The 13,036-nt window shown below is 37.8% G+C and overlaps 1 pseudogene; it reads left to right on the forward strand.

The window, feature by feature from the left end:
• Positions 1 to 9,671: 9,671 nt before the first annotated feature.
• Positions 9,672 to 9,824, forward strand: LOC127482804 (small ribosomal subunit protein uS14-like; annotated as a pseudogene).
• Positions 9,825 to 13,036: the final 3,212 nt, after the last annotated feature.

Genomic DNA, 13,036 nt, shown 5'->3' on the forward strand with positions numbered 1-13,036 from the left:
ACTGTTTGTTGAACTCTTTACTAAGGTTACCATTAGCTATACGATCATTAAGTGTACTGAAAATAGATCATTGTAAAAACTGAGTGAGAATCTAGAAGGAGGGGGAGGGAAGAGTTGGAGTATGGGTGGGAGGGAGAAAGCATAGGGGGAAGTGACACTTTGTTCCTAAAATGTTATAAAGGAAATATATTAAACTTGTACAACTTAAATAAAAAATACAGTAGCAGTTCCTCATTACATTACATTGAGGTAGAACTTCAAGCATCCTATCCAATTTCTGCCGAACATATATCATAGGATTTATTTCACATTCTTCTTTCCTTATAGCTCTTTTAAAAATGTTAGCTCAAATAATTTATAAGCAAATCATTACAGTGGATGTTTGTATAAATTCTGAAATTACTTGTGTTGTCTTACTACCAATTATAGATGATAATATATATGTATATATATATATATAATTTTTCAGAAATATTCTCCCTCCTACCTCACTTCTAAGTGACAGTGTATGGGTTTTCTTCTTTGTTGTTGGGCTTGGCCACAATCTTGCTTTGTTCTCCCACTGGGTGGGCTATCATTCTTGCCATAAGAAGTTGGACTCAGTTGTGATTTATTTTCCCTGGTATTTTAGCAGATATAATGCAGTATATTGTTAAAATGTATTTTGAGTTTTGCCTTTCGAATTTTTTTCATTTGTCTGAAGAGCACCGCCCAAATGCTTAAGTAATGCCTCAGTGTGCTTCGTTTATTGACAAAGATTACATCAGCCATTTGTAGAGCACATGTGCATACTCTAACATTATTTGTAATATTACTTCAGAACACGATTGTCAAGGCATCAGTGGGGTGCCTTGTGACTTGGTTTACTAGATAGATAAATCTAGTAAAGTAGAGGCATGACCTTGTGGGAGGCAATGTTCCTGTGAGAACTCAATGCTTTTCTTGATAATAGCCCATTTATTATCTCTAATCAGTTCCTGTAGCCACACACTATGGCCAGCAAGAGCATGTTCTCAACTGAGAATACTTTGGCAGAAGCCATTAGTGTTCAGTTTCAATAGCAATATTTAGTTATCACTCTTGTTTATGCATTCTCCGAAGTCTATTATATCTGAGCCTTTGACATTAGTCTTGTTCTATTCATGTCTTCAATAAATAGGATAAGGCCCAACCACATTACAGAGAGAAATCTGCTTTCAGAATCCACAAATTTAAATGTTAATTGTATACAAAATATTTTCACAGAAATATAAAGAGTAATTTTTGTTCACATATCTGGGATTCATAGCCTTACCAAGATGAAACATAAAATTAAGCGTCACACTGGTAAAGCAAATTAATCGAAGTATTTATACATTATCAACAGATAACCCGGCTTTAGCAAGAAGAGGCAGGTGTTAAGATTTACACTTCAGAAAATTCTTCTTGGTAGCAAAAATGAAAGATGGGGCCAGAGGAAGTCTGGAGACCACTTAAAAGCATTATTGTAATTGAAGGTAAAAACAAAAGACACTGAAATAATGCTGATGGAGGGGCATATTAAGAGGTAGTAAAGGAGAGAGATATCTATCAGATTAAACAGAAAAAATGGTGACTACTTGGATGAGGGAAATAAGTAATGGAGAATTTCATCTTCCTTATTGAGTAACTAGAGGGAAAGTTTTTCTCATACAGATAAGAGAAGCAGGGTGTATGATACTTTCTGAGTTCTATCATTTATATTTAAATCACAGTAATCTTTTTTTTCATGTTCTAATTGAAGAGAAAGATTAAAAGAGTAAATTTGATCGGGGCAAGCCAGGTGATTGGGTACAATACTTAGAAATGAAAAATAATCACTAAAAATTAGCCACTTGTTATGTGTAGACAACTTACATTTCCCTCTACAGATTAAAATAAACTAATTAGAGCAATTTTTCAGCCATTCTTCATAAACTGAAAGGGTCTTTATTCAATCTTTCAAAAGATTATGCGGTCTAGCCTTTAAAGCTGTCTAAAATATTGTTGAAGGCTATTTTTAGTCAACACATTAGACACATTGCTGTAGTCTGCATTTCTCATCAAAGAATATGAATAGGCAGTAAATACAAAGTACAAAAACTGCCATAAAAAAGATTAATAAGGAAGGATTGTCATTTGCTTTCAGAGCCACATGGCTCATTTTAAATGGAGTTAAAAATATTAGCTTCACAATATTTGAAATAGACAATAAAAAACATGTCTGTAATTAGCATTTCAGAAACTCTTTTCTATTTGACCATATATTTTCTTTATTCCAACATGTCTGCTTAATAAAAATAAGTAATAGTATGCAATGAATTCTAAAATTTCTATTTGGAAAGGCACCTAAAATTATTTTTGACAACACCTACTTGCGGAAAAGCAAAATATTGGCATATTAAGATTATATGGCTTGGGGCCAGCACCGTGGTGCAGTAGGTTAATCCTCTGCCCACGGTGCTGGCATCCCATGTCGGCGCCGGTTCAAGTCCCGCCTGTTCCTCTTCCAATCCAGCTCTCTGCTGTGGCCTGGGAGGGCAGGGAGGATGGCCCAAGTGCTTGGGAGCCTGAACCCACATGGGAGCCGGGAATAATCACCTGGCTCCTGACTTCGGATCAGCACAGCTCTGGCCGTTGCAGCAATCTGGGGAGTGAACCAGCGCACAGAAGACCTTTCTCTCTGTCTCTCCCTCTCTCTTTGTCTGTAACTCTACCTCTCGAATAAATAAATAAATAAATAAATAAAATCTTTAAAAAAGATTTTATGGCTCTTTTACATAATCTTTGTAGGGTGGACATTTAGTGGGGTGTGAAGTCATTGCCTAGAATGTCCACATTCCACAAGCTAGTGCCTGGACATTTATTTCGGCTCCACCGTCCTCCCCCCCCCCCCATGCCAGTTTCCTACTGACGTGCACCTTAGAAGGCTGTAAGCGATCCTTCAAGTACTTGGGTTCATGCCACCTAAGTGGGAGACCTGAAATGATTTCTGGGCTCCTGGCTTGACCCAATCCTTGCCGTTGGAGGCACCTAGGAAATAACACTGCAGATAGACAATCTATCTTAAATTAAAAAAAAAATGAAAACAAATAAATAAAAATGTAAAATCCTGGAATTACTCATTATCAGAGTGATTTCACACAACAGTGACATGAGGAACTGTGGGAAGTTTATGTCATTTTCTGACCAAGTTGGTTAAACATAATCCATTCTGTTTTAAGTATTAGAGTACTCAAGGAAAGTAATAGCGATCCTACTAATCAAGTTATACCTGCAGTCTATATAGTGCAATGTCGAGTGGGGGAAATCCCTTCAGAGATCCAAGGGCATTGAAACATTAAATTTATTGAAAAATATTTAATCTCAATATTTGTACCAAAATATGTTTCCCTACTTTGTTTCTCAGAAAGAGTAACTTTATCACCACATCCCTTGAAATGGAATCAAGTTATTATTTCAAGTTTTACCACAGCTAGATAATGCAGATCCCTACAGAGAGCATGACTGGCTGTGAGTTTCCACATGTCCATGATTCTGCTCTCTGGATACCCAGAGAGGCCAAGTGAAGTGACCAGGTTTGTGTAAAGGCAAGAATACTACCTGTGAGGCTGAGAGGAGCCAGATGCTCAATTCTTCTTTATCACCTTGAGATTGATTGTCCTGAAGTACAACAGTACAGTTGCCCCTATTAAGACTCATCCCAGTCAGAACAAGCACTTACACTTGCTGTAAATCTTTAGTGGACACTGCCAGCCATATTTTCTCTTCTTACTTTCCTGCATGGCCCTCTTCCAGAGAGTGTATTTCTCAATAAAATTTTAACACATAAGCTTTGCTTCAGAATCTGCTTTCTGGGTATATCTGACAAGGACAAAGAAGTTGAGAAATTCAAGTACCCTGAGGTAGGTTACTTGCTTTTCACATTACAAGAGAGCCTGGAGACATGTTCAACTTCTACATGTGCTCTTAGAATGATCATTTTCTCGCATTTGTAAGGCTGAGATGAGCTGAAACTCATATCCCTATGATTTAGAAGGTCACATTCAGCACTAGTTAAATTCATAGGTTCTCCAAGTCTCTTATAGAATTTAGGCTTTGGATCCAGGAAACAAGGTAGGAATATAATGCATGTATCTAGATATATAACTGAATGATTCATAGAGCATTGAAAAGAAGGCATGGAGCAAGCCTCTCTTACCAGCTGACTCAGCTTGTCTCCTTGGTTGAAGGAAACTGTCCCTCTCTTCCCTTAACAATATTTAGTGACATCACAAGTGAAAGTTGAAGGGTTTCCTTAATTTTTCATATTTTTAAATACTTAATAGTTTAAATTTATAAAATTAAATTTTGAAGTAGTACAAAGATTTCCATATATACCACACCCAACATTCTCCATTATTAAACTATGGGTATGATATCATTTTCCATATTTAATCTTTAGATAAACAAAATTATACAAAATTAATTTGAATTAGACATCAGGTGTGGTGAAGTCTTTAAAAACATTTCAACATAAATATAAAATTTAAAAAATAGTCAATGCCATTATCTAGTCCATAATCTAATTTGGGCATTATGCAAATCCTTGCTTTCAAATTTTTCAATTGATATTTTATATTTTATTTATATAAGGTAAACACATTACATGTATTTCATATATACAGATTTAGAAGTATGGTGATACTTCTTACCTTATCCTCCCTCATGACCACACTCCCACCCTCTTTCCTCCTTCCTTTTTTTAATTTTTACAATGACATACTTTCAGTTTATTTTATAAATTCAACAAATAGTAAGTAGAAAAAAAAAAAACACTGTTCCTCTAGAGCATAGATGAGAGTTGTAAACAATAATCAATTCTCAAAATGTCAATTTAACTCATATACATTGCAGTTTTCGTACTCTCCATATGAGTTACCACAAATCAGGTCAAACCCATGATATTTGTCTTTTGGGGACCGGCATGTGTAACTATGCATAATGATTTCCAGTTGCATCCATTTTGTTGCAAAAACAGGATTCTTTCTTTTCACAGCTGGTTGGAGTTCTGGCATCTCCACATCCAATCTGACTTTCTGCTAATGTATCCTGGGATACAGAAGATAATGGATCAAGTACTTGACCCCTGCCATCATTATGAGAGACCAGGATGGTGATCTGGGCTTCTGGCTTCAGCTTGGCCCAGCAGTAGCTATTGCAAGCACTTGGGGAGTAAAACAGCAATGGAAAGATAAGATTCTCTCTCTTTCTTCCTCTCTCTCTCTCTTTTTCTCTCACTCTACATTTAAAAAAAAATGAAAATAAATAATTTTTAAAAATATGTTATTGTAAATGCTTCTTTTGAGTGTAATAGGACTAACTACCAATATTTATTAACTGTAGCATGTCCTTAAATAAAACAGCATAAAAATGACTGAATTTACATGTAGAAAAATAGAGAAAAATCCTAAAATGCAGGTGGAACCAGGAAGAATCTAGTAGCCAAAACAATCCAAAGCAAAAAGAACAAAGCTGTAGGCATCAAAATAATTTACTAGAGAATATTATATAAATATAATATAAAAATATCAATTCAAAATGAATCAAAGACTTAAATGTAAGATGTATAATTCCAGAAGAAAACAAAGCTTCGTGCTAATGTAGATCATGGCAGAAGTAATGGCTCAAGTAATTGGTTTCCTGCCACCCATGTGGAAGATCGGATTGAGTTCCTACCTCCCAGCCTCAGCCCCCAGCCCTGTGGCGTTTGGGGTGTAATGAGAGCACTCCCTCTGTCTGTCTCTCTGCTTCTCAAAAAATTTATTTTTAATTATCAAGTGTATAAACAAATATAAATATATTGTACTTAATAAACGCTCCCTTTAATAACAATTTTATTAGTCATATATATATATATATAGTTGATATTTAACAAATCCCTTAACCTACAGCTATATTCCCTTTCTCATTTACAGCATTATCATTGTGTCATCACCTTTTCTCCCTCCCTGTCTGTCTCTCCTTGTTCTTTCAGCACTTAAACACCTCACCCTATCACCTCTATCTTTCTGTCTTGTACCAGATTTATCAAAATCCAGTCTCTTTCTTGTCTCATTTATAAAAAGTCTGGATAAAGTTATTATTTAATTTACATCTTGTAATTTCCATGTTAGTTGTGAAATGCTCCATTTTATTTACAATTTTGCTTACTTTTAGCTATTCATTTTGAAGGCCTACTATTTTTTAAGTCTTCAACTATATACAACATGACAAACAACACATTATGTGATAGGACAGAGTCACAGATTTTACAAATTTTCAAGTAGACATTGGTGTTTTGTCAGTAGATTCATGTCTTCTCACTGTCATGTGCTTAAATGATAGGACTATAGCCCATTGTTGAGTATTGTAAGCAATGTCCATATTTATCCTTATTGTTCTGAGAAATGGAGAAATCAGCTTTTAATGTTTTATTAAAAACATACCTTTCGGGCCGGTGCTGAGGTGCAGCAGGTTAACGCACTGGCCTGAAGTGCAGGCATCCCATATGGGCGCTGGTTTGAGACCCGACTGCTCCACTTCTGATCCAGCTCTCTGCTTTGACGTGGGAAAACAGTGGAAGATGGCCCAAGTCCTTGGGCCCCTGTACCCAAGTGGGAGACCCAGAAGAAGCTCCTGACTCCTGGCTTCGGATCTGCACAGCTCCAGCTGTTGCAGCCAATTGGGGAGTGAACCACCTGATGGAAGATCTCTCTCTCTCTCTCTCTCTCTCTACCTCTCCTCTCTGTGTGTAACTCTGACTTTCAAATAAATAAATAAATCTTTTTAAAAAAAAAAAAGAAAGAAAGAAAGAAACAGGCCTTCGTCAAGTTGCTCAGGATGTTCCCCAAAACCTATAAAAAAAGCTATAAGTTTATTGCTATAAAGGTAATCTGTTGCAAAAAAAAATAAAATAAATAGTTTTTTGTGGCGGGTGTTTATCACAGCCAGTAAGATGCTGCTTGGGATACCCGCATCCCCTAATGGAGACCCTGGTTCAAGTCCTGACTCAACTATCAATCCATCTTCCTACTAATGTTCACTCTGGGAGACAGAAAATGATAGATCTAGTGCTTTGATCCCTGCCATTCACTTGGGAGAGCCAAACTGAATTCTAGGCTCCAGGCTTTGGCCTGGACTATCGCTGGCTGTCACATATAGTCATGGAGTGAACAGTGGATGAAAGATCTCTCTATCTTTCAAATGAAATGAAATTAAAAATAAATAGTTAGACATTTACAGTCTGAAATAAATGATAAATCCACTTTATCAAGACCATTCCACCACTCTCTCTAAGCTGTACTACAAGACTATTCAGACATTGTTTTTTGCTGATACCTTCATTTGATTCTCCAGATTTCCTATTGATCTCAACAAATGTTGGCAGCTTGTGTCTGGACCATGGTACAGTCACCTAGGTTGCCAAGTGTCTGAGAGGGGTAGCAATAATCACATAATTTTCCTACAGCCGTGTTAGTCCTAGAAGACAGCCTTCACTGTTTTTTCTGAGCATAATTCATTGTATCAGTTATGCCCTTCATGATATCCTTGAAAGGAGCTGTTAGGTACTTTGCATTTGGGAAGTTGCTAATGGAGATCTGTCTTACTTAATATTCTGTTAGTAAAGCATCTCACATGGCACTAGACAAAATCATAACAGAGATTTGATGCAATAGAACAGAATGCCAATAACCTATTAATGTTCTAAATGTGTTCATTAAATGTGTACTTTGAACCTACTACTATCAAGTTATTCTTCTCAGGTAATATAGCAGTTAATAGCAATACTATTTTTAAAATCTGGAATAAATATTTTGTCAGATGGAGACCAGGATGACAGGTGAAAATGATGATTATACTGAAAAACTCAGAATGTAAAGTCTTCTTGGTAGTAAAAGAAAGACGTAAAAGCTGCACCTGTGACTGTATTATAATAAGAATAAGAATTATATTACAATTAAATAAGAATTTCATCTCCATCATGTATTTGAGTATTATCTTTTGAACCACTGTATTGAAGTATGCTGTTGCAATTCATTTTTCTCTTTTCTTCATGCTCTTTGTCAAGTATTTCATAAGTAACTTTTGTTTATTTATTTATTCAATACAAGGATACATAGACAGATAATGGAGATGGAGAGAGAGAAAGAGAGGGAAAGGAAAGGAGAAAGCAAGCTTCCATCTGTCAGTTCACTCTCCAAATGTCCATGATGGCCTTGGTATTAGAGTCAAAAACGGGAACTTGGAACTCACTCCATGAATCCCACATGGATGGTACTTGAGCTCCTTGCTAGGGTGTGCATATGGAGGAAGCTGGAATCAGGACTGGAGCCAAAACAGAAACCCAAGCACTCTGACTGGGATTTTGGCACCCCTGTTGGTGTCTTAACCTCTAGAACAAATGTTTCCTTTTTTGTTTGTCCCCTATTTTATTTAGATTGTCTTTTGAAAAAAATATTTATTTATTCATTCATTCATTGATCCATTCATTTGGAAGATTAACAAAAGAGAGGGAGAGACAGTGGAGAGGAGGGAAGAGAGAGAGAGGGAGGGGGAGGCAGAGGGAGAGGGAGAAAGGGAGAGGGAGAGAGAGAGAGAGAGAGAGAGAGAGATCTTCCATCTGCTGCTTCATTCCACAAATGGCTGCAACAGTCAGGTCTGGACCAGGCTGTAGCCAGGAACCAGGACTTCCTCCTGGTCTCCCACATGGGGCCCAAAGACTTCAGTCATCTTCTGATACCTTCTCAGGTGTATTAGCAGGAAACTGGATTGGAAGCAGAGCAATCATGCCTTAAAAAGCCCTCCAATATAGAATGCTGGTGTCCTAAGAAGGAATTTTCCAAGCTATGCCACAATACTGGCCCCCTATGGTGTCTTTTAATTGTTTCCTTATTTTTTCTCTTGGTTACTGAATACCAAATGAGAATTTATATCACTCATATATTTCTTGAACTTATAATAGTGTGTAAAGGGATGGATAAGAATTTTAACGGTTTTACACTTGAGATAAGTACAGTTCTTGTTACTCAAATGATGGTTGCATACGTGTGGATGAAGAATGAATACATGTGGTATTGAATGAACAGATGGATTAAAGGACCTTTGTTCTTTCAGTCATTGAAGCTTCGGAGAAATTTTCAATATATGAAACTTGCAGGTGGGTGGGAGTCAGTAAATTTGCCGTTTTAGACATTAAACATGGTAGATGTTTGCTTTACTGGGATTCCTTATAGATGGATGTCTGTTGTTCTGAGGCTTAACTAATAAGAACCAACTACCTAGATTTTAAAACAAATTTTTTTGCCTCCTTGGACTCCTTTTTTTTTTTTTTTTTTGACAGGCAGAGTGGACAGTGAGAGAGAGAGACAGAGAGAAAGGTCTTCCTTTGCCATTGGTTCACCCTCCAATGGCCGCTGTGGCCGGCGCGCTGCGCTGATCTGAAAGCAGGAGCCAGGTGCTTCTCCTGGTCTCCCATGGGGCCATCCTCCAGTGCACTCCCTGGCCACAGCAGAGAGCTGGCATGGAAGAGCGGCAACCGGGACAGAATCCAGCGCCCCAACCGGGACTAGAACCCGGTGTGCCGGCGCCGCAAGGTGGAGAATTAGCGTAGCGAGCCACGGCGCCAGCCGCCTCCTTGGACTCCTAAAAGCAAGATGGGGCAGCAGCAGCTCTACTGGAGCCACACATAAAAATTTGGCCAGAGATCCCACTCTTGGTACATCTGCTCACACCTGCAAGGTCTTAACATGTGCCACCAGCATTTCAGGCCATACACAAAGGATATCAGTTTCATTAAGTTGGACTAAGTGATTTTCTACTACATCAGCTCTATGGAAAACCATGCTAACTCTTTGTACATAAATAAATAACTTCAATAAAAATAAAAAGAGTTTCTGGTCATTAATGTGACTGAAAAAATAAGTACATCTCATTTTATCAGTGTCTGATATAGTGAGCTGCGTTTCCTGATAAGAAGTGGCCAGACCCGGCCACTTGGCTGGGAGGTGAGTAGAATTTTCCAATACTCAGTGTTGGCATCAGGTGCATCCTGTATTACCAATTCTGCAATGAACTCTCAGTCATGAATCCCAACCACAGGTCCTCCATGTCTGGTTTGCAGACCTACCTGAGTGCAAGTGACACCCTTAACTCAGTATTACTTTAGAAAATGCACTTACTTTTTCCGTAACACAAGATTTATTGCTGCTGCATGTAGCTAAGAATTGAGACATTGTACATATGCTTATGTTACAAAATCATATTCTCTTTATATAACTCTTTATGTCATTTCTATCTTATTGAAGACTTACAACAAGCAATATTGTTTGGTCACTATTATTGGTTATTTCTTTAGTTACTATATCATTACTTCTGGTAGGGTAGTCACCAATCTTTATATCAACACAGAATAACAAATGAGCAAAAATACTAGGTCTGTGATCAGAAATTTCAGTCAATGTATTACAAATCATTTTCTCCAGAAATATTACTTAGGTATTATTTCTTCTCTCCCCGAAGATCACACCTGAGTTGTTATTATAAATCTTACAACTTTCTCAGATTGGTAGCTGTTGTTCAGTAGAGCACCTGCTAACTACTCCATGTGCTCTACAATTAAGGATCAAGTGTTTTGGATAATTCAGAGTATAGATTCCCCTGGGAGTGTTGTTTTTATTCTCAGTGAAGAATATGTGGTAAACAGATATGTCCAACTACATTTTAAGACAGTACCCAGTGGTTTAAAGAAGTTAGAAAAGTAAAGATGTCTCACCTGCACCAATAGTTACTGGAAAAAGTCACTTTTCTGATAAGTAGCCACAATCAGTTCTTTTGAGGACTTGAGCTGGATAACCATACCTCTATACAAAACATATTAGCTCTTTCTGGGTTGCATTGACCCTGGGGTTTTTCCTGATCAAGCTAACAAAGTATGTCTAATCTGAGGACACACTGACTAACAAAGTAGGATTGGCAGCATATTGATTGGCTGGTTACAATGAACTCAATCAGCCGCCCTCCAAGTCTAAGATAATTGCAGGGGTTTCTTGCAATCCTTTGGAGGGTAAAAAGTCCACTACAATCAAAATTTGAATATTAATAACACTATAATATCCATTGTTGGGGGATTTTTCTTCAGTTTTCCCAACTGCTCAAATTAGTTCATGAAATTATTATTATGATAATACAATCTATCTCTTCTTCATAGCAAATGCAAATACCTTGTTGGGGATCAACCTCTATTTAATGAGCTAACCATGTCCCTAACATAGGAAACACATTTTAAAAAATCTGCATTACTTTGTTCCATTTATTAAACTGGATTAAGTAAGTGACTAGCACCATAAAGGAATACACACACACACACAGTATTTAAAAACAACTGGGACAGAATCTGGCGCCCCGACCGGGACTAGAACCCGGTGTGCTGGCGCCGCAAGGCAGAGGATTAGCCTATTGAGCCGCGGCGCCGGCCTGCAATAACTTCTTATAAGCAATTATTTAACATTTCTGTATGCATATTCAGTAACTATTATTATTCTTTTACTCAAAGGGTGAATTATTTATATGTGGAGTGAGAACTGATCTATCTGATCTATGTATATTCAAGCAAACTTTATTCTACATACATGTATCTGTATGTCCAAATCAGAAAATCATTGACCATAAATAGGTAGGTCATAAAGTGTGCATGAAGAATAAAATGAATATAGGGAACATAACAATTGGAAAATTAAGAAGATTTGAAGAAATTATAGAACCAGAAGTTAACTGCTATGTTGTTGGCACTCTGATGCACTGCCCAAATCTGCCTCAGGACAGAAACACTTCCCCTCTGGCTGCTGAGGCTGCTCCAGCTGACACCCTCAGCTATCAGTCTTCTCTGGAAATTGCCCTACTCTTTCTTTTAAAAAAAATATTTTTATTTATTTATTTGAGAAGTAGAGTTATAGACAAGGAGAGGGAGAGATAGAGAATGGTCTTCCATCAGCTGTTTCATTCCCCAAATTGCTGCAATGGCCGGAGCTGTGTTGATCCAAAGCCAGGAGCCAGGAGCTTCTTCCAGGTCTCCCACTTGGGTGCAGGGGCCCAAGTACTTGGGCCATCTTCTACTGCTTTCCCAGGCCCTAGCAGAGAGCTGTACTGGAATAGGAACAGCCAGGACTAGAACCAGTGTCCATATGGGATGCCGGCACCACAGGCAGAGGCTTAACCTACTGTGCCACAGCGCTGGCCCCTGCCCTACCCTTGACAACACTCTCTGGTCCAGGGCCAGATCCCCTTCTGGGGGCAGACTGCATCTAATGATGAGTAGATATAATGGGAATGTAAAGGTCAGCTTTTCTAGGGGGGATTCCAGTGTCAGTGCGTTCAGAATGCTGGTTGATGCCTATGGTGAGTGTGCATCACACGGCACCTTCCCTTTGCCCTATTCTACTTCTCCTGCTTCCACTTCACGGGAGCACATCACAGCAGTATGCTCAAGAAATTACCTGCATTCAGATATGCAATTTCCAGTCTATTTACTGTAAAGAAAATTTAAAATGCTAGAATTGAGGAGTAATCAGGGAACTTGAAATAGAAGGCCTTCAATGAACAAAATAGAGACAAGTTTGTTTCTCATCTTCTTGGGAGACAGATTTATTTCACTTGAAGCAAGTCCACATATTTAAAGTAATTCTCAGTGTAAAATTCGTGAAACACCTATATTACATTCTCATTCCTAACCCATCACAAATAGGTATGCTTTGGGGGAACTGGAGTGATAACAAGAGATTTAGTAAAACCTTGGGCCTGAATACACAAGTACTTCTCCAGGTTATTCTAAGCACCCTAAGTAACACAAAGTGTAGTATATGAAGCAGAAGGTGTGTCTATGCTTGGTGTCTGGGATGAAGTCTGGGATGCCTCTAAGTATGACCTTCATTTAGGAATCCATTCATTCATTTAATAATATCTATTTTCTTGTACTTATTTATTATCTTTTTCACTTTTCATTGAATTGTACTGAATGAGGCTG

Source organism: Oryctolagus cuniculus, chromosome 4 (genome assembly GCF_964237555.1).
Source record: "Oryctolagus cuniculus chromosome 4, mOryCun1.1, whole genome shotgun sequence".
Taxonomy (NCBI): domain Eukaryota; kingdom Metazoa; phylum Chordata; class Mammalia; order Lagomorpha; family Leporidae; genus Oryctolagus; species Oryctolagus cuniculus.